The sequence below is a fragment of the Humulus lupulus genome, chromosome 1, assembly GCF_963169125.1.
Source record: "Humulus lupulus chromosome 1, drHumLupu1.1, whole genome shotgun sequence".
Taxonomy (NCBI): Eukaryota; Viridiplantae; Streptophyta; class Magnoliopsida; order Rosales; family Cannabaceae; genus Humulus; species Humulus lupulus.
In genome coordinates, this window is record NC_084793.1 from 219,831,108 (window position 1) to 219,850,829 (window position 19,722).

General features: G+C 33.6%; 1 non-coding gene across 1 annotated transcript; it reads left to right on the forward strand.

The window, feature by feature from the left end:
• Positions 1–13,810: 13,810 nt before the first annotated feature.
• Positions 13,811–13,917, forward strand: LOC133813398 (small nucleolar RNA R71). The gene has a single exon (XR_009884411.1). It is a non-coding gene; the product is annotated as a small nucleolar RNA R71 (small nucleolar RNA).
• The last annotated feature ends 5,805 nt before the right edge of the window (positions 13,918–19,722 follow it).

The following is a 19,722-nucleotide window of genomic DNA, read 5'->3' on the forward strand; positions in this document are numbered from 1 at the left end:
AATTCTCAATGGTTACTAAACAAGAATTATATATTTGATTAATTAGCTTGTATTTGAACGTAAAAATAAACTTGCATGCAACATGCATACGTGAGAGAATTCTTAAAACTCGCTTTGAAGTTGGTAAATTCTATTCATTTATTTCATTGTTACATTTCATAAAAATTCAGCAAGTAATTGAATAATTTACAAACTTTAATTAATATTACCATACTACATTCTTAAGTCATAATTTCCATTATGAATTTTATTTCACAAATATTATTTTATTAAATTAGTTATTTAGCTATACTTGTAACCCATAAAGAGCATTGATGGCCGCGGATGTCAATGGGACTTCAGTTTCGTGAACGATGAGACTTGGTGATTGGGTGGGCCAAAGGTTGGCATAAAATTCCCTCACAACAGTATCATCGGGCATAAGGCGAGAGCTACAAAACACCTGCCAACAGAGTGCTTCAATATGAGTGCGAACAGATTGAGACATTTCTGCTTCATCAACACTATTCAAATTAAATCCCTTGTCCGCTAGAAAGACTTGGGTGCGAAATGTGTTCTCATAGCGATCAACTTGTCGGTACTGCTGAACTTAACATAAGAACTGAGCTTCCTAGCAACTTGCTTCTTACCCCGAGGTATTCGCGACAAACAATCAAAGCAATAGAAGGTAGCCCAAATTGTGCTTATCAACAGGCCCCTGCTTATCAAGTCCAATGTACCCCAAACAATAGAAAAATGCCTCTCAAATTCAGCTGCAACAAATGCCAAAGACTAGCAAAACTGCCTAGAAATGCATCCCTCACTTTGCCCAGAAACTGCTCAGAACACAACTAAAATGCCCAGAAAAAATCAGCAGCCAATATGCACCTAAAAACCATGAGCTACCATTCCAATCAAGCAATAATACCGCATTCAAGAACAAAAATAAAGCTATTCAAACCATGAGCAAGAATCACTAATCAAGAACTCAAAACTTATTCTTGTTATCAATAACAACGAATCCCAGTAGAAAAGAAAAATAGCATAATAGGCAGGCATTTAGGTCTAGCACCCCATAACTCATAACAACTAAATATGAACTCAATAAATGCAAATGGGTACTCAGATGGGGTAGTGTGTGAGAGAGACAAATTGACTGATAAAAAGCAGGTTGTGAGGAGCTGGGTGTAATTTGAATTGTGTACCTAGGGTCTGTGGGTCTATTCGAGTGGTTGGGTTCTCATGAAGGGGCGGCAGAGCAGTCAGCGATGGTGGTTGAAGGAGGCAGAGCTGGGAGGCAAAGTTGGGACAGGCTCTCGGGCTCAATTGCTGAGTGGCTTTGGGTCATGGGGATCGAGGTCGGGTTCAGGTGGGTCTTAAGCTTTGGGTTTGGGGGTTGCAGTGGGTTCGTGGGTGTGTGGGTTTGGGTGATGTCGCGGGTTTAGGTTGGGCGACATGTTTCAGGAAGGATCATGGGTGGGTTTGGTTTAGGCAGTTGGGTGGTGTAACGGGTTCGGGTTTCTCAGAGGTGGTGGGTGGGTTCGGGCTAGGCAGATGGGTGGCTATGGAGGTGAGATATCGGGGTGGAGAAGATGAAATAGGGATTGGTAAAAATTATTATGATTTTTTAAAATAAAAAAATAAGTGGCGATCTCATGCCCTTGCCATGCGATGTATCGCAGGGCTATCTGTATTTCGCCCAAAAATTTGTCGCATATTTGCTCACTTCTTGCCCAGTTTTTGACTGACCCGAATGCTGCAGCATTACAAAAGAGCCTGACATCATAGATGTGTTAGGAGTGTGTCCTAAAAGCATGTAAAGACATTTGTTTTTTCTATGAATAAATAAATACAATGGTTTATTATTATTGTCATATTTAGATTGTTAAATTATTGTTTGAATAATTTTGTAAATATGAGAAAATTTTCATATTCATTATTGAGGATGTGATCTTGTATTAGTACGAGAGAATTAAGATCACATGAATGAATAAAAATAGTCAACAACAACAAATTAAAGTTATGGAATTCTTTAATTGGAGTTGTAAGTACGGTTTACTGAGTATCATAATGATACAAATAATCTAGATTCGGATTATTGATGTGGAAAGACATCAAGGTAAAGGTGCTTTATATAATATGATTATATATGACATGGACCGATATCAATTAAAGTCTTTATCCAAAAACCATTTAATAATAAAGACTTGTAATTCGTATCATAACTGATGATCATTTATAGATCAACCTAAATCCTGAGTGTTCATGAACTCTTGTTCATGTTTATTAAATCTTTTGATTCATTCGTTAAGGTCTCTTCAAAGAATGAGGCTAATGACTTTTGTTTTGGAGATTTAATATCATGGATGGCTGGGAACATGTATCAACAATATGGAATCTAATCTTTCCTAACGGATCGTATATTAGTTCCCTTAAGGGTTAATTCTGGAATTGAATGATTTTGAGCTCAAATCTATAATTAGATTATAGATTAATTATTCACTAGTGAATTAATGGTACTTAAGGAATAAGAAGTAAATTAGAAAGGTTAAATGGTAATTCTCCCATTCTAATTTATGAACTAATTAATTAGAGGGTTGAACTATTGTAAGATGGTTATATCAATGGACGACTTAAGAAAAAGATTTCTGTAAAAGTATATCTATAACATAAAGAGTGCAATTATGAATTTATGGTGGAGTAATATCATAATTAATAAATTAACTATTATAATTAAAGAGTTTAATTATTTAGTTTTAATTTATTGGAGCTTAATGTTATAGGTTCATGGTTCCCGAAATGGCACAAACAATCACTGTCAAAGGCAAATACAAAAAATAGGCAAAAAGGACTTATGTGATAAGTAAAATATTTTTCTATGTATCAAACATAATTATTGTTTAATTATGTGTAATTAATTAATTAAGAATTAATTAATTAATTATTTGATTTAACAAAAATATAATTAATTTTGAATTAATTTATTTTTGAGATTTTTGGTATTTAAATAATAATAAAAATTAGGAAAAATCACATGCCTGCACAGGCATGTGGTTCACGTGTGGCACAGTGCATGCACGCATAAGAGATGGACTTAGTCTCTTGATTCCACAATTTTAGTTATTTAAATATTAAATAAATAATGAGATATTTTAATATGATTAAAATATTATTATTTAAACAAAAATCTGATAACTGATTAGTTATTTTGAAATTGTTTAAAATAACAAATATTTTAATATGTTGAATATATTAAATATTGGATATCAGTTTTCACATAACGTAATTTTTCAGGGATAGAAAAATATCTAGGATTCTCTCAGAGAAAAGATAACAGTGACAAAATCAAAGGTCATTGTTCTTCACAAAACCTAGGTCCAAAACTTTATCAGATCTCATGTGTTAAGAACATCTGATAAATAGTTATTGGCTATTATTTGTATAGCGAGCCCACACTCGTTCTTTGTGTGACTGAGAACATTTTGGAAGATCTTGGTGTGAGATCTCAAGGATTCAGCCATACAAAAAGATAGCAGCTAGGAAGGACCTGAGGTAATTTTTCTATTCTTGTCCTTGATTCAATATATATATGAGTGTGAAGAAGTAGATCTAGAAATCTTATGGGATTAATCTAACAATTTGATTGTTGTTCCACTGCTCATAATCTCTGATTTAATCAATAAATACAACAAATGGTATCAGAGTCATCTTCACATATATATGTATTGAATCTGTGTGGGTTTAATTTTATGCATTTATTTATTTTGATGAATGAATGGATGGCTTAATTTAATTGAATGCGTGGGAATGTTGAATCGTTAATTGTATGGTATTTTTGGGTTAGGATTTGTTTATGATTAGATCATTGTGTAAGCCATTAAAGGGCATAGGATTTATGTAATTTTATTTGGTTTTCGACACCATAAAATTGTAATTCTGATCACACAAAAGTCAGAACGGAGCCCGGGATTCAGAACTCAGCCACCACACCTCCGAGGCCGACCTCCGAGCTGCTACAGGACGCCATACGGTCCAGCCCCGGCGGCCTCGTTTTGACGCCGTGTGTCCCCACCTGACGGTCCAGAATTTTTTTTTTCTGAAATTAATCTGTTATTTTTTTTAATTTTAAAATGTTTAAATATCCTATTTTTGAAATTTGATATTTAAATAATGAGATATTTTTGTTGTCTTAACAAACTTTTTTGAATATCTTATTTAAATTTTATTTTTTTAAATAACAGATTTTAATTTAAATTCATTTTAGTTTTAATTAAAAGTTGTTTTAATTAAAAAGAAAAAAAAATAATGATTATTTAAAAGTTTGTTTTAATTAATCAAAATAATTTGAAAATTGTTTTCTTATTATTATTCTGGACCAACAATGCCACATATCCTACCAACAGTAAATTAAAGAAGCCCGATGGAGATCAAGTCAGTTTTATTTTATTTATTGTAATTTTATAAAGTGATTGTAAAATTAGAAATACCCAAAAGCACCCGGTTCAACATTTATTGTTTATTTATTTATTTAAATAATTATATTCATGTGGTTAATGTGATTGATAACATGTTCATGCATTGTATGACATACATGAAAACCCACACAATTATAATCATGCATCTCATTAGTAGAAACATAATTATTAGGATTGTCCTATATGTTTATATGAATTGTTTTGTGAAATCAATTGCATGTAAATTACTTAGTTTTATTTTGAAAACTTGGTAAAATATCACACCAATTTTTTAAGTCTTTATGACTTAATTTCTTTAAACCAACTTTATTTTAAAAAGTGTTTTTTTAGTAAAGTTTAGATGAACATGATTGGTAATTTAAAATTGGACATGGACCTAGAAACTCGCTTTCTTTTCAATTTTAATTGTGTTCATAAAGTTTAAAGAAACTATAATTAATTTGGAATTAATTAGGTTAAAAACACTTATTTCAAAATAGTGAGTGGGAGAGGGTTGATATCTCAAACATAACCCATGGTCTCCATTATTAATATAACACCGTGAGATATGAATAGCGTCTCGCGACGGCTTTGTTTTCGTCCCCCTAAGGAAGGTATCTGGACATATCAATAGCAAGGTTATATTTCTTACATAGATAGGAACTAATGATGTATTTTAGGCTTAACCGACCCTAAGGAGACATGTCCTAAGTTAAGTCATGAACTCCGAAATAATGGGTTACACTCACAAAGTTATGATTAAGCTTGAGAGTGGATAATCATAACTTGACCAAACTAAGCGATACTTTAATGTTTAAAAGAGAAAATAAATAGTTATTTTAAGTATTAAACAACAAAGATAAGAATGTCTTATAAATTCTCTAAAATTAATTTGACCGACCCTAAGACGGCACTTTAATTGTTAGAAAATTTTATCGTGGAAATTAATCTTTATTTTATGTGTTTTAATTGTGCTCATGCATCACGTTTAATTTCTGAAACTTTGATATTTAGTTTTCTAAATATAATAATAATATATTTGTATTTTTTTTATTCAGAATATGTCTATCTCTGGAAATCCCATCACTTCTTTGATTGCACAAGAAAAATTAACTGGTGATAACTTCATAAAATGGAAATCAAATATGAATCTGTTGTTGGTTAGTGAAAACCACAAGTTTGTCCTAAATGAGGAATGTCCTGAAGAACCTGGCGCCAATGCCCCGAAACATGTTCGAGACAAATTTGATGCATGGATTCAATCCAATAACAAAGCTAAGTGCTATATGCTTGTAAGCATGAGTGATGTCTTACGAACAAAGCATGAATCCATGGAAACTTCTTTTGAGATACTAGAATCTCTTAAGGAAATGTTTGGGTGCCCATCTGATCAAAGCCGTCATGAGGCTACTAGAACCTACATGAATGCTAAGATGAAGAAAGGTCAATCTGTGCGTGAGCATGTTTTGAACATGATCAGTGTACTTCATGAAGCTGAGACGCATGGAGCAGTCATGGATGAAAAGACACAAGTAAGCATTATCCTTGAGTCTTTAACTCCTTCCTTTTCTGCATTCACAACAAATTATGTCATGAAAAAATTAGATTTTAACATGACACAATTGCTGAATGAATTACAAACTTTTGAGTCTTTGAATAAGACCATATCAAGTCAGGCTGAAGCAAAACCATCTTCTTCAAAGAAGAAAAGAAAAGGCAATAACAATGACAGCAAACCTAAAAAGGACAATCTAAAAAAGGCAAAGAAGTCATCCAAGGCGCCCGATAACAAAAAGAACAATGACCCCAAACAAAAGGCACCCAAAGGAAAATGTTTCCATTGTAATGTCGATGGTCATTGGAAGAGAAACTGTCCAAAGTATCTCGCCGAGATAAAAGAGAAAAAGAAAGGTAAATCACATTTACTTGTACTCGAAACTTGTATGGTGGAACAAGATAAATTATCATGGATAGTTGATTCTGGTTCCACTAACCATGTTTGTTCTTGTTTGCAGATGCTTGAGTCCGCAAAGCAGTTGGAGCAAGGAGAGATGACTATGAGAGTGGGAAGTGGAGCGCTTGTTTCAGCCAAAGCATGTGGAACAGTCCGTTTAAATTTTAAGAACAATTTTCTAGTTTTGAATAATGTGCTATTTATTCCTGAAATTACTAGAAACATTATTTCTTTATCTTTGTTACATGAACAAAATTTTAACATTTCTTTTAATAATAATATGATTTTTATTTCAAGGAATGGGAACAATATTTGTCATGCAAAACAAAAGGACGGACTGTACATGCTTAATCCAATAGAAAAATCGCTCAATAATTCTGAATTGTTTAAAGTAGTTGTTCCGCAAAGTAACAAAAGACAAAAGGTTTCTAAATAAAATGACACGTATCTATGGCACTTAAGATTAGGTCATATCAGTCTAGACAGGATAAACCGGTTAACTAAAGATGGACCTCTAAGGGAACTAACAGTTGGAACCCTACCGGTTTGTGAATCCTGTTTAGAAGGAAAATTGACTAAACGACCTTTCACTTCGAAGGGAAATAGAGCCAAAGAACCACTAGAGCTAATACATAGTGATGTATGTGGTCCAATTAACATTCAAGCTCGAGGTGGTTATGAATATTTTGTCACATTCACTGATGACTATTCTAGATACGGTCATGTGTACCTAATGCTTAAGAAGTCAGAAACTTTTGAAAGGTTTAAAGACTTTAAAGCTTTAGCTGAGAAGCAATTAGGTAAATCTTTAAAAACACTCCAATCTGATCGTGGTGGTGAATATTTGGATTCTGAATTCAAAGATTTCTTGCTGGAGCATGGAATTCTATCCCAACTCACAGCACCTGGAACGCCACAACAAAACGGAGTTTCAGAGAGAAGAAACCGGACTCTGTTGGACATGGTCAGGTCTATGTTAAGCTACTATTCACTTCCCTTATCGTTTTGGGGATATGCACTACAAACGGCTAACTACATTTTGAATGTAGTTCCGTCCAAAGCTGTGACAAAGACACCTCTGGAACTATGGAGTGGAAGTAAACCTAGTTTACGACATTTCCGTATTTGGGGTTGTCCTGCTCATGTGCTAAGACCTAAATCTGGAAAACTAGATTCTAGGTCTGAAGTGTGTATATTCGTGGGCTATGCTCCAGAAACAAGAGGTGGATATTTCTATAGCCCAAGTGATCAAAAGGTATTTGTTTCGACAAATGCAACCTTAATAGAACACGACTATATGAATGATTTTAAACCTCAGAGCAAAGTAGTTTTAGAGGAACTAATGAAAGATAATATTTCATCTCCATCCTCTTCATCGGTTAATGACAAAACAACCAAAGAAACCACATTTCCTGAAAAGGAAAAACCAGTGCAACGTCGTAGTGGGAGGATTGTGAGACAACCTATTCTCTACGAACATGAGGCACACGTTCTTGTATCAGATACTAAAAAGGACGATCCATTGACTTTTAAAGAAGCAATGGAAGACCCTGATGTTGATAAGTGGCAAGAAGCCATGAATCAAGAAATGGAATCAATGTATTCCAATTCAGTCTGGGAACTTGTAGATCTGCCTGAAAATGTTAATGCCATTGGATGCAAATGGATCGACAAGAAGGAAAGGGGTGCAGATGGAAAGGTAGAAACCTATAAAGCAAGGCTTGTGGCCAAAGGCTACACACAAAGAGAGGGTGTGGACTATGAAGAAACATTTTCTCCTGTGGCCATGCTTAAGTCCATTCGCATACTCTTATCCATAGCTGCCATCTATAATTATGAAATATGGCAAATGGATGTCAAGACAGCTTTTCTGAATGGCCACCTTGATGAAACCATTTATATGGAACAACCAGAAGGGTTTATAAAGAAGAATCAAGATAAAAAGATATGCAAATTGTTGAAATCCATATATGGATCGAAACAAGCGTCAAGATCTTGGAACTTAACATTTGATGAAACTATTAAAACATATGGTTTCGAACAAAATGTTGACGAAGCATGCGTTTATAAATACATCAAAGGAAAAATTGTGGTTTTCTTAGCACTTTACGTTGATGATATCCTACTCATTGGGAATGATGTAGAGACATTATCAAATGTAAAGAAATGGTTGGCTAACAAATTCCAAATGAAAGATTTGGGAGAAGCGAGCTATGTTCTAGGCATTAAAATTCTAAGAGATAGAAAGAACAAGCTCCTAGCACTTTCACAAGCAAATTATATTGATAAAGTGCTTGAAAGATTCTCTATGGAGAATTCCAAAAAGGGTCAATTGCCAACTAGACATGGAATTTCTCTTTGCAAAGATCAATGTCCAAAGACACTACAAGAGCAAGAGGACATGAGAAAGTACCCCTATGCATCAGCTGTAGGGAGCTTAATGTATGCAATGTTATGTACTAGACCTGACATATGTTATGCAGTAGGGATTGTCAGTCGTTATCAATCAAATCCAGGTTTGGAACACTGGATTGCAGTGAAACATATTCTCAAGTATCTTAGGAGAACGAGAGACTATATGCTAGTATATTCAGGTGGAGACCTGAACCCCACTAGTTACACTGATTCTGATTTTCAATCAGAAAGAGATTGTCAGAAATTGACTTCTGGATCAGTGTTTATTCTTGGAGGAGGAGCATTAGTCTGGAAAAGCATTAAGCAAACTAGCATTGCAGACTCCACCATGGAAGCCGAGTATATAGCGGCTCGTAAAGCAGCTATGGAGGCTCAGTGACTCAAAAGGTTCTACTCTGATCTGAAAGTTGTTCCAGAAATGGAGAAACCACTTATTCTTTACTGTGACAACAGTAGAGCAGTGGCCAATTCAAAAGAACCAAGAAGCCACAAGAAGGGAAAGCATATAGAGCGCAAATACCAGTTAGTCAAAGAAATCGTACATAAAGGAGATGTGTCCATTCTGAAGTCGTATCAGAACACAACCTTGCAGACCCGTTCACGAAGACGCTTTCAGCAAAGCAATTCGAGGGTCATGTACGTAATATGGGATTAAGAGAAATGCCTCACTTGCTTTAAGTACAAGTGGGAGATTGTTAGGAGTGTGTCCTAAAAGCATGTAAAGACATTTGTTTTTTCTATGAATAAATAAATACAATGGTTTATTATTATTGTCATATTTAGATTGTTAAATTATTGTTTGAATAATTTTGTAAATATGAGAAAATTTTCATATTCATTATTGAGGATGTGATCTTGTATTAGTACGAGAGAATTAAGATCACATGAATGAATAAAAATAGTCAACAACAACAAATTAAAGTTATGAAATTCTTTAATTGGAGTTGTAAGTACGGTTTACTGAGTATCATAATGATACAAATAATCTAGATTCGGATTATTGATGTGGAAAGACATCAAGGTAAAGGTGCTTTATATAATATGATTATATATGACATGGACCGATATCAATTAAAGTCTTTATCCAAAAACCATTTAATAATAAAGACTTGTAATTCGTATCATAACTGATGATCATTTATAGATCAACCTAAATCCTGAGTGTTCATGAACTCTTGTTCATGTTTATTAAATCTTTTGATTCATTCGTTAAGGTCTCTTCAAAGAATGAGGCTAATGACTTTTGTTTTGGAGATTTAATATCATGGATGGCTGGGAACATGTATCAACAATATGGAATCTAATCTTTCCTAACGGATCGTATATTAGTTCCCTTAAGGGTTAATTCTGGAATTGAATGATTTTGAGCTCAAATCTATAATTAGATTATAGATTAATTATTCACTAGTGAATTAATGGTACTTAAGGAATAAGAAGTAAATTAGAAAGGTTAAATGGTAATTCTCCCATTCTAATTTATGAACTAATTAATTAGAGGGTTGAACTATTGTAAGATGGTTATATCAATGGACGACTTAAGAAAAAGATTTCTGTAAAAGTATATTTATAACATAAAGAGTGCAATTCTGAATTTATAGTGGAGTAATATCAGAATTAATAAATTAACTATTATAATTAAAGAGTTTAATTATTTAGTTTCAATTTATTGGAGCTTAATGTTATAGGTCCATGGTCCCTGAAATGGCTTAAACAATCACTGTCAAAGGCAAATACAAAAAATGGGCAAAAAGGGCTTATGTGATAAGTAAAATATTTTTCTATGTATCAAACATAATTATTGTTTAATTATGTGTAATTAATTAATTAAGAATTAATTAATTAATTAATTATGTGTAATTAATTAATTAAGAATTAATTAATTAACTATTTGATTTAACAAAAATATAATTAATTTTGAATTAATTTATTTTTGGGATTTTTGGTATTTAAATAATAATAAAAATTGGGAAAAATCACATGCCTGCATAGGCATGTGGTTCACGTGTGGCACAGTGCACATGCACTATGCTACACGCATAAGAGATGGACTTAGTCTCTTGATTCCACAATTTTAGTTATTTAAATATTAAATAAATAATGAGATATTTTAATATGATTAAAATATTATTATTTAAACAAAAATCTGATAACTGATCAGTTATTTTGAAATTGTTTAAAATAACAAATATTTTAATATGTTGAATATATTAAATATTGGATATCAGTTTTCACATAACGTAATTTTTCAGGGATAGAAAAATATCTAGGATTCTCTCAGAGAAAAGAGAACAGTGACAAAAACAATGGTCATTGTTCTTCACAAAACCTAGGTCCAAAACTTTATTAGATCTCATGTGTTGAGAACATCTGATAAATAGTTATTGGCTATTATTTGTATAGCGAGCCCACACTCGTTCTTTGTGTGACTGAGAACATTTTGGAAGATCTTGGTGTGAGATCTCAAGGATTCAGCCATACGAAAAGATAGCAGCTAGGAAGGACCTGAGGTAATTTTTCTATTCTTGTCCTTGATTCAATATATATATGAGTGTGAAGAAGTAGATCTAGAAATCTTATGGGATTAATCTAACAATTTGATTGTTGTTCCGCTGCGCATAATCTCTGATTTGATCAATAAAAACAACAAGAGGCATCACCATTCCCAAACTTTCCAGAATTCCACTCAGCAGAAAACAACCATAAATACACCCAAGGCTTGACTTGAAACATGCTTAAATTCTCTTCAATTGGCCCATAAACATATTAGAATCATCACAACCACCCCATAACATGAACTCACTCAATTCCACAACATAGACAATGAAGGAGGGAGGTGAAAAACAAAAACAAAAATAGGATACTATATACTATATACTATATATGTGTAAAATTAATTTGTTGTTCTCCAAGTATATCTTTAACTTTAAGCACACCAACTCAACACGTGACTTTTCAAAGATTAAGTGAGGTGGCTGAGGTCTTGTGTTGCTTAACCTCGTTACCCCAAACTTATATTCTTTCTCATTCATCTTAAACTTTCTTTCTGAATTCTCATCACACAAATCCAATGCACCACAAGGATAGACTTTGATTATAGAGAATGAATCAGAGAATCTTGTTTTTAGATGTTTAGAGTTGGCTTTCATCTGAGGATTAGAGAAAAACACCCATTGCCCCACTTCAAACAATTGGGAATGATCTTTCCTACCATGCTTCTTTTTCTTCTTTCTATGTGGCTCTTGCATGTGAGACAATGCCTTTTTTACACTTCTCCATGGCTCATTGTCTTTATTAATTTTTTCAGGAGGTAGCTTCATCTTCAAACTCTTGTTATACTTTGTGGATATCTCTTCCTTCATATTAGAGTCCATGACATGAATGACCAAACACTGCCCCGACTCATCTAGAGAATGTATAGGATTGAATACCTTGAAAGTTACTTGCTCATCTTGAGCTCGCATTGTGAGCTCCCTTTTTTCCACGTCGATCAAAGTTCTACTTGTAGCAAGAAATGGCCTTCCCAAAATAATAGGCACCTCTATATCTGCCTCATAGTCTAGAACAATAAAGTCAGCGAGGAAAATGAATTTGTCAACTCTTACGAACACATCTTCAATTTTCCCATCAGGGTGAGCGAGGGATCTATCAGCTAGTTGAAGAGTAACTATTGTAGGTCTAACCTCTCCAATCCCTAACTGCTTGAAATAGACATTGGCATCAAGTTTATGCTAGCACCCAAATCACACAAAGCCATTCCACAATAAGAGTCTCCAATAGTACATGGAATGGTGAAACTTCCTAGATCTTTCATTTTAGGAGGCAACTTGTTCTGCAAGAATGAGCTACACTCATTGGTTAGAGATGCAGTTTCAAACTCCCCCAACCTTCTCTTCTTTGTAAGAATAACTTTAAAAAAATTTGCATAGTGGGGAATTTGTTCAAGGGCTTCCACAAGTAAGATTTTAATATGCAGCTGCATCAAAAAATTTAGAAATTTCTTGAATTGAGCATCTTGTTGTTGCTTCTCAAACTGTTGGGGAAATGGAGGTGGTTGCTTTGAAATTGAGTTGTCTGGGCAACTATGCTGCGACATTCCTGCAGCATTCTGGGCAAAGGAAGAATTTTGTACACTAGGAATTTCAGTATCTTTTTGAATTTCCTCATTTATTTGGATTGAAGAGGGCTCACTCTCATGTCCATATTATTTCTTGGATACTTCTAACTCCTTACCATTTCTCAAATTGATTGCTTTGCACTCCTCTTTACCTTCTCGTCTTGGATTTATAGTGTCACTTGGCAATGAACCTTGGGGTTGACTTCGCATCTCATTAGAAAGTTGTCCAACTTGAATCCCCAAGTTTCTCATATATGTCGCTTGACTTTGGATCATTGCATCCATTTTTTCCATATAATCCTTTAACATATTCTCCAATGGACTAGGTGGGGATGCTTGTGGCATGGGGATTTGTTGTTCATAAAATCTAGATGGATAAGTAGGCCTAGAAGGCATAGATAAAGTGTTAGGACCAGCCCCTTGATTGCTCCATGAGAAATTAGGGTGTTTCCGCCATGTTTGATTGTAAGAATTCGAATTAAGGCCATTTCTATTCTTATTTCCCATGTAACACACAGATGCAGGATTAAAGGGATAATTGTCAAAGGTGTGACCCTCACCACAATACACACAAGAAACTTCTACAAGCTGCCCCTTTGTTGACCCATTTGTGGACTCATGCCCACACTCATATTCTTGAGAATATTCAACATAGAAGAAACTTGGGCCGCCAATGAAGTAAGTTCATCAACCTCATGAACACTGACCACTTTCCTCCCCATAGGTGCTCTAGTAGTTGGCCATTGATAGTTATTGTTGGAGATCCTTTCTAGAATTTCATAAGCTTCATTGTATAACTTGGCCGAAAGTGCCCCATTTGTCGAAGCGTCAACCACCATTCTTGTATGAGCATTTAGACCATTATAGAAGGTCTCCATTTGGATGCAATGAGGGATGCCATGATGAAGGCATTTTATTAGTAATTCTTTGAACCGCTCCCATGCTTCATATAAAGAATCTTCATCTAGTTGTTGGAAATAAGTGATCTCATTTCGCAGCTTAGCATTCTTGGTGAGTGGGAAGTATTTCATCAAGAATCGCTCGACTAATTCTTGCCAAGTAGTCACTGAATCTAATGGGAGGGATTTTAACCAAGCCCTTGCTCTATCTCTCAAACAGTATGGAAACAACTTCAATCTCAAGGCATTTTCTATAACTCTGGGTAACTCCTGGCAGCTTGAAAGAATCACTCACTTCAATGAATAGATGAATATGAAGGGTAGGATCTTCGGTAGGAAACCCACTGAATTTTCCCATAGTTTAAAGCATTTGGAACATGATTGGTTTTAATTCAATCTGTGTTGCTTGTACTTATGGTCTCACAATGCCCGGATTGAGCTCATTGAGGAGGGGGAGAGCGTATTTGTAGATTCCAAGAACTTTACTTAGCTAGTTAGATAGTAGTATTATAGTATTAATAGTATTATCTTTATGACTGTGGATTTTTGGTTCAGACCGGGAATTATTTGGACACTCATAGTAGTACTTGTAGATTTTCTAAGTTTAACCTATAGTTTAAGAATATTAATGTTAACCTAAGGTTTGATTAATATGGCTGATATTGAGGATAATATTTATTATACTATAAGGTTTAGATAAGAACCAATAGGATTTTTAGCACATGTTATGTATGGGTGATTAAGGATTAAGTATTTTGAGGATTAAATTTAATAAGGGTAAAGTTTGAATGCTCTAAGGTCAGTCAGCAGCTTTGAATACGTTTAAGGGCTTAGTCAAGGCTGTTTACTCAATTTGAATTAAGCTAAAAATGTGTAATTTCGTGTTTAAATAATCAGCGAATGCCGATATATCGCAGCTATGGGGGGCGATATATCGCAGCACGTAGATACGAAAAACACGAAACGATGCACGTTTGCCTCGGGGCATAATGGTCCAGGCGATATATCACCTATAGGGGGCGATATATCGCCTCCTTCAGCATATTTTGAATGCTTTTGAATTCGTTTTCCATTCAACCATTCAACCTTTTGATAAGTGCAGCACTTTTTTGAACGAGTCTTCAGCCTCTGCTGAACGATTATTCAAATTATTTTCACCTAAAAAGCCATTATTTTTATTCAAGATAAATTAAGATCCTTTCATTCCTAAACTCTATAAATAGGACCTAGTACCCATCCATTATTCATCTTTTGCTCTAAGTTCAGAGGCTGGAAGTTGCTAGGTGAGTGTGAGAGTGTAAACACTTGGGTGGGGAAATCATAAGCTTGATCATCATAAGCTTATCAAACACTTGGGAAAGTAAGGATTTATAGTATTTCGGTTCGAGGTTTAGATTGGTCTTACAAGTCTTCAAGGTAACCCAAACTCTTGTTCATTTCTGTACTTTTCCTTTAAAAGTTCTCATAGTCTTCTACTTATTCTAACCTTATTCTTATTTTGGTTAGGAAATCTAAGAACTCACACATAAGTTTTTGGTAAGTATTTTCTCAATGGTTTAGTCCTTCCATTCCTTTCATTTCTCTTCTTCACTATACTCACTCTTTTTCAAATGGTTCTTAGGAGTGTTCCAAAGTCCCAACTCTGTCCTCTTATCCCGGTATTTTTGGTAAGGAAAATAGGATAGAATTCATATGTTATATGTTTTATATGTGTTATCTTATGTTTTTATGTTATGAAATGTGTTATGATATGTATGTATGTAGGCTTGGGCATATGACCCATATGACTAACAAGACCCCAAATAGATTATGGGCATATGACCTACTTAGCTAGTAGGACCCCACTAATCTAATGGGCATATGACTTGTTTAGTCTATGGGACCCCAAGTAATAATGGCCATTATAGTATGTGTATGATATAAGTGTTATGTTATGTTTTTATGTTTCTTATGAAATTTATGTATATGAACTATGTGGTAAATTTTCCTTGCTGGGCATTAGGCTCATTCCTTTTTGTTTATATGTGCAAGAAAATAGCTATAGTGGCGGGTAAGGTTCGTGGATGCTTGGGGAATGTGTATCGGTGATGAATGGATTCAAGGAGTCGAGAGTTCGATTTCGAGGATGTAGTCTTTAATTATGGTTTATGTGTATTTTCCGCACCTATTTATGTAATCTCTTTTCATTTCAATTGAGATATGTTTTCTTTTTAAAACAATGGGATCCCATATCCTGCTTGGAGTTATGTAAGTTTAAACATTGGTTTTTTTACAAGTTTTTAATAAAGTATGATCTTTTTCACTTGTAAGTTCTATTAAAGATTAGGGTCTATGTATAGTTTTCGTTAATGGTCCAAAGTCTAGAGTAGTTGGGTCATTACAGTATTGCCTAATAGCACGATATATGTCATCAGTCGCCCTAACTGTATTCTACCCATTATTGGCAACTATTCCCCCTTGAACTACTCTTTATTGAGCCGCTCCCTGTTGACCTCCTTGCTCAGCACCCATCAATACTACTTCCCTGTTGGATTTTTGTACTTTTCTCCTTCTTCTGAATGTATGTTCAATATCTAGATCAAGGGGAGGTAGTTCAGGGTCTTGACTCTTGTTCGTACACTGTTTGAACCTGAATTTGCACAAGAATCACCCAAGTTAGCACACAAAAAAATTAAACCAAATTGTAAGATAATTAATTTCACAATAATTGACTTTAAACAGTCCCCGGCAACGGCGCCAAAATCTTGTTGCGTAAATTTAAACAAATTAAATTGTGCAAGTGTACACAATCGACAAACAAGTAATACAGTAGCAAGTACCATATATCATCTCCACAAGGACTATAGTTTTAATTTTAAATTGTGAAACTAAGTTCTAACAAAATAATTTAAAAGAACAAAAATTAATTAAAAGATTGTGGTCTAAGAACTAAGTAATCAAGTACTAATTGAATACAGAAAAATAAAAGAAACAACTTGGGAAAATTGTATTAAGAAGTAACTAATGGTAATATGGTAGCTAGAATAATTATCCTCCTAATATGCAACTCTGACAGTGATGCTGGATTGATGTTGCAGCAACTAGTGATCTGTTAGTGAAGAATCCAATTCATTTTTTATTGGCTTTCGTCAAAGAACTGTGATTCAAATCTTTTAATTAAACCACATATGTCTATCCTAATTTAATTTCAAAGGTTCAATTCCAGCATCAATTCCATAAGATATGCATGGTAATACTATATGCCTATATCACTACAATATTGAATCAAATAATTTAAGTATTCATCATTCAAATTTTGTGTCAATTAATTCCAAACATTTTAGATTTGAACATTAACCCAACTACTTACTAAAGGTGATCAATCTTTAGCAAGGATTAATAATGAGAAATATTTGAATGAATAAACCTCAAGTGCATTAGCATCAAAATCAAATTATCATAAGTCACATATTAGGGTTCAAATTATCCTAGCTAATTAGAGTTTAGCTTATAGTTACAAACTCAAAAACACCCATATAATAACAATCCATATTCAGAAAATGACAAGAAAAATGAAAGAAACTAAGAGTAAAGAGAGAGAAGCAAACCAAAGGGAGTTTCTCCAAGTAGTCTTTGTCTTCTAGCTTTTTCCCCTTGTTCTTCTCTCCTTCTCACATTCAAAGCTCTCCAAAAATATATGTGTATCCAATATACCAAGCAATTGCTGCTTCTCCATTAGTCTCTATACGTGTGTTTTCCCCAAATTGGGGAAAAGATGATTATTCTCCTAGATCTAGGTCATTCCCACGTGGGTCCTTTTCTTCTTTCTTCTTTCTTTTCTTGTTTTTTCTCCTTTCTTTAAAGCCTAATGGACCAAAAGATTTTAAGGGCCCAAAACCATTTTAGTTCACATAAATCCCAAAAGCTAAGTTGGAAAATTACTTTCCCATGTGGGCCTTTGAAGTTCCTGGCTGGCATAACGTAATGCTGTATCATCCCAAATTCTTGATTCACTTCAAGCTTCAAATCATTATAAAAATGTCCAAAATTCTAACAAACACCTGTCAAGGAAAATTTTCACAATTTATGATATATTTTTCAAGCATTAAACTAATATTTAATATTAACTGATGATAATTAATATTTTACAAACCAAACTAAAAACACTACAAAACACCCTAAACCACTCTTTTCTTGTAAAGAACGCCCTAGACTAATACTTACAAAACATTCGCATAACATAATTTATAAAAGAATACCATCCATTATTAAAGTCTCAGGGGGACTTATTTAAAATCATGCAAGTTGGCGCCATAAGTTTAAAATAAAACATAGGTTTTTATGCAAAGTTCAAAGAAAAACCAATTAAGTTAAATAACAGAGTCCCACTGATAATTTAGGAAAAAGTCCCTTAAAACAAAACATAATTTAAATGGCGTTCTACGTTGATCGTTTTATCGTCCATAGGATTGCCCCATGCCATACACCCCATGATGAAAGAACTCCTCACGTCACCACGCGTGCCATAGAGAAAACTTATTTGCTACCTGGAAGGAAAGTAAGGGGGTGAGCTAAAAGCCCAGTAAGGAAGTACAAGCAAATAAGCAAGTAAGAAAAACAACAAACAACCAAACACTAACGTTCATCTAAAACATCATGGTATATCATAACATAATCGTAACATTTCATCATATCATAACATAAATATGACATATCATCATATCATAACATAAATGTAACATTTCATCATATCATAACATAAATGTAACATTTCATCAGATCATAACATAAATGTGACATATCATAACATAAATGTGACATATCATCATATCACAAACATACAGCATACATGATGAGCATGGAACGCTAGTTGTCCATGTCACCCTATGAGGTAAACAGGAGATCACTGGTCCTTGAATAACCTCGGCGCGTCCGCCCTAGGAGTCACGTCTCAATGTCCTTAGTAACTCGTTCGATGTATCTGACATCGAAATCTGTTTGATGTATCTAACATCGTATTCTATTTGATGTATCTAACATCCATACACATATCACATTCAACAGATCATCACATTAAGGCATTCATAATTTCATAACAGTTCATTCATATAACAGTCTTACCATTCATAGCATAAAATCATAAAATCTATCTAACTTCCTTACCTCAGGTCCAAGCTAAGAATTTCACAATCTTTCAACGAGCCTATATCATAATCAAAATAACGTTTCTTAGGTTCATAAAATTACTATTTTGCCCTTCCATACAACTCATGTGTGCATGGGCCATGCACTCATGATAACAGTTACACTAAACATGCAATTATCGCCAAAAAGAATAATGCTCGTTCTACCCATTTTACTAACATGATTGTTTTATAAAAATCACATATTTGAATAATAATCATGATTTTGGACGTAAAAGTTGATTTGCATGTAACATGCATACGTGGGAACATTGCGTAATAAAGACGTTTTTCAAAAACGATAATTCTACATTTCTTTTATTATTTTAAAATCAATAGACATATTACATGCTTTATTTTCTTAAAATTTCTAAGTTGATTAAATTTCTCAAAAACTTTATTTTATTTTATAAATTTATTTTATTTTATCTCAAAATAAAATATGTGACATTTTCATTAAATAAATATTAATTTATCAAGAATTACCCAACAAGCTTGGATTTAATTAAAATACCTATTTTAATATGTTTCTTTAGAAAAATATATTTTGTCATTGTGTTACATAAATGATGTGAAAAATATATTTTAAGTGTGGAAAAATACATTTTGATTTAATTTATTTAAGACTTAGTTTTTAAGTAGCAAAAATCCATATGTGACAATTTAATAACAATTTGTTAACCTTTTTAAAACAAACTTTCAGCCACCATTTATTTTATTCAAAAATCACAAATAAATAGAGTCT